At 42.7% G+C, this 3,820-nt stretch overlaps 1 protein-coding gene across 1 annotated transcript in view; it reads right to left on the bottom strand.

Annotated features, from left to right (window-relative positions):
• Window positions 1-1,164, bottom strand: part of csdc2a (cold shock domain containing C2, RNA binding a) — a gene marked incomplete at its 5' end in the record, with an annotated part of 6,923 nt that extends 5,759 nt beyond the window's left edge. The window contains 1 exon segment of the mRNA XM_032502960.1: window positions 461-1,164.
• Window positions 1,165-3,820: the final 2,656 nt, after the last annotated feature.

Below are 3,820 nucleotides of genomic sequence, written 5' to 3'. Positions count from 1 at the left end.
ACACACACACACACACACACACACACACACAGCCTGTTTTAAAACTTTAAATTGGCCTTTTAAAGAGAAAAATAGCTGTTTTTATGGTAACATTTGTTTGAAAGTGAGGGTGGCACAGCCTAAATAATTCACTACAAAATAAAAGCCCTTCAGGCGGGTTGCTTCCAGAACATTCTCGCACTGTGGCAGCTTGAGACAAGAAGGCGAGAGTGATGCTCAGCTGATGTAAAAAAATAAATAAATGTGACACCAAAATACGTTCCTGCATAAATATAAAATAGCCTATAGGCATAACATATGTAAATCTGTGCTCCGACTTAAAGCTCCGGCGTTTTATCCCAGTACTGCCGTGAACCGACGCCGTCCGCCCGACAGACAGAGAAAATACAAGACTTGGATGTGTAAAGCCGTGCTACAAATCACCCACAAAGCCGATCGATTTGACGATTAGCCTACTTACCGAAACAACGCCGGTCAACTGCCAGACAGACGCGATATGGCCCCGTGGTTTTTTTTAATGCTGAAATGAGGCAATTATGCAATTAAATCCGGTGAAAGCTGCGGGGCCATGTGGAGAACAGGTCAGTGGATCTGGGTATGGATGCGGCGCACACAGGCGGGATGGGGAAAGCAGCAAATGAAAAGGAGGCAGCAGAGACGAGGGGGGGCAGGGGGGCTACTGGGCTAATCACACCACCACAGTCACTCTTTGTTCTCATGGATGGGAAACCTTTCTGAATGGGTTTTTTATCGCTGTGTGAGGTTTAAGTGGGTGTTGAAGGGACTTTATTTGGTTAAGACAAGCTCTGTAGACCTAGAATAGCCTACTTTTATTCTTTTAAAAAACGGTAGCCTATAAAGCTACAGCCTACTTTACTTTCCCTTATTTCTCCAGTTCAAAATATTTGTATCTACCTTGTCATACTATATTGCGTAGGCCTAGTCATTTGGACTTTTCTTTCCCTTTCTAACAATCATTGTAGTGGGCTACAGGCCGTGTCTGATAGCGTTGAGACCTTCTAGCATCCATCCTCCTCCCATTCACTGTCACTGGACCACTTCCTTCCATGACGTTCCTGAGAACATCATTTTGAGTTGTGGAAACTACCACATTTGCCCCCATAAGGCTCACATATAGGCTACTCACTGTGTACACCTGTAGACCTACATCCATCCATCTTCATCTGCTTATCCGGTATCGGGTCGCGGGGGCAGCAGCTCCAGTAGGGGACCCCAAACTTCCCTTTCCCGAGCCACATCAACTAGCTCCGACTGGGGGATCCCGAGGCGTTCCCAGGCCAGGTTGGAGATATAATCTCTCCACCTAGTCCTGGGTCTTCCCCGAGGTCTCCTCCCAGTTGGACGTGCCTGGACCACCTCCCTAGGGAGGCGCCCAGGAGGCATCCTTACCAGATGTCCAAACCACCTCAACTGGCTCCTTTCGACCTGAAGGAGCAGCGGCTCTACTCCGAGCTCCTCTCGGATGACTGAGCTTCTCACCCTATCTCTAAGGGAGACGCCAGCCACCCTCCTGAGGAAACCCATTTCGGCCGCTTGTACCCTTGATCTCGTTCTTTCGGTCATTTCGGTAGACCTACAATCAATTACAATTCATTATATGCCTGCTTTTTGACCTTTCAAAGTTTATAATGTTCAAATTAAATAGTGTAGAAGCTAGCGAGTTCTTTGGCTAAATGGAGATAGGTTGAACAAGTTGGCCACCTGTGCAGAATCCTGGGTTGTGGCAGAGCCATTTGGTGTCAGCGAGAAACAGGGCCATGCGTACGATTCAAGCCGTTGAACCAATTCGGCAATTCACCCGACGAGGCTGGGGCCCAGGCTACAGCGCACCGCAACTCCACCACGCACCGCTGGATGGGACCCGGACCCGGACCCGATCCTTCCCCATCCGATGGATACCGGGACTATGTGAGTTATATGTTCGATACATCCTAACTTATTCGGGAAAGCTTTTTTTGCGCATCAACTCTTTTTGAAAAAGTCAAAAACCACCTCAAGCGAGCGTGAATTTTTTTTTGCGAATCTGAGGAAGTGTTATCGTATTTTGCCGTTTCCGTCCACATTTTTTAATGCAATACATCAAAATGCGCTTAAAAATATGTTAATGAAAACATTAGTAGGCCTATTGAAAAAAAATTATAAATTCATTTAAATGTATTTCTGAGGTCATGATTAAATGTGTTGTACTGGACTTCATTATATTGTGGGGTGTTTTTATCCTTTATATTATACAAACGTATGGAAGCCCATTTCGGCCAATGTGATGAAAGAAGGATCCTGTCGTGATACTGTCCGGTCATAATAATGAGCTACTACATTATTTTGAAAAAAACCAAGTCATCATTTTGAGGAATCCTTCAATTACCAGATGTTTTTTTTCCCATCATACTGGCAGAAATAGGCTTCCATTTACATGACGGGGTCAGAACATTAGAAACCCCTCTCAAGGGCACCCAGATAGCTCAGTTGGTAGAGCGGGTGCCCATGTATAGAGGTTTACTCCTCGACGCAGCCGGCCCGGGTTCGAATCCAGCCTGCGGCCCTTTGCTGCATGTCACTCCCCCTCTCTCTCCCCTTTCGTATCTTCATCTGTCCTGTCAGATTAAAGGCTTAAAAATGCCCAAAAAATAATTAAAAAAAAAAAAAAAAAAAAAAAAAAAAAAAAAAAGAAACCCCTCTCAATATAATGTAATCTAGCACAATACACCAGCTACTACCTCAATGCTAAAACATAGAATTGAGTTAACACCTCTATGTCAAGAAAAACTAACACTATAGGCATCTTTAAGGTAGCCTATATGGCAGAACTGTTGTATTGCATTAGATTGTTAATAAAGTGACCGCTGAATGTATAAAGTTTCAATTTCTCACATACTATATATATTTATTATATTACAAAGTGAATTTAGAACATAATTCATTTGCACTTCAACACTTTGACTTCTTAAAACATGTCTGGAGGGTTTCTTTTAGCAGACAAAGTCTATAAACTAATGCTTACTGCTTTGATATTGTATATTTCTATGGTACATATTGTTGTTATACAAGTTGCAGTTTTCCATTTTTCCTCTTTCTACTGACTTGAAACTGTGGAAGTTCCTCCGTATAAATAGTTTCCGGAACATTTTGTCTGAAAGAGCTCCGGACATTTTTTCTACATAGATTGGATAAGAGGATGAGAGACACTTGTCTGAGACAAGTGTCTTATTATAGAGCCGACAACGTTCTTGGACCGTGATACTAAAAGAGGCTAGGCACGTGTAGAAATATGCAGTTTGTCAGTTCTTTAGACCGGTTTCCTATCCAGTTTATCCTACATCTCCTCAGATGATCAAGCAGTGCCATCAGGGGGAAGGCTAGAACATTTGCATGTTGCATTTTCACACACATGCACTACTTTATATATTCAGCCTGCACTCAGGTATTACATTTTGACATGTGGTTGTGGGCTATGTTTTAAGTCAATCAAGACCTGCCTCTTTACAAGTCAAACTACAGAAAGAAAGAGAAGACAGAAAGAGATCAGAAACAACATTGATTCTCATTCTCTTAATGCAAGATTTTAGAAATCACATGTCAAATGCAAATGTCCAGACAGGCAGAGCTGAATAATTCAATTTTTCCCTTTTGTCTGGATGCGTTAACACATCTGAACTGTTAAGAACCTGTCACTCCAAACAGGATTCATATTCATACATTTATAAACTTGATCTTTAACCTATTCTTTCAAAAGTTTGCAATAAGCCTAATAAGACCAACATGAAGCGGCCAAAATGGGTTTCCTCAGGAGAGAGGCTGG

The sequence above is a fragment of the Etheostoma spectabile genome, chromosome 21, assembly GCF_008692095.1.
Source record: "Etheostoma spectabile isolate EspeVRDwgs_2016 chromosome 21, UIUC_Espe_1.0, whole genome shotgun sequence".
Lineage (NCBI taxonomy): Eukaryota > Metazoa > Chordata > Actinopteri > Perciformes > Percidae > Etheostoma > Etheostoma spectabile.
Note: the sequence above shows the minus strand (reverse complement) of the source record. Positions and strands in the feature narration are given on the sequence as shown.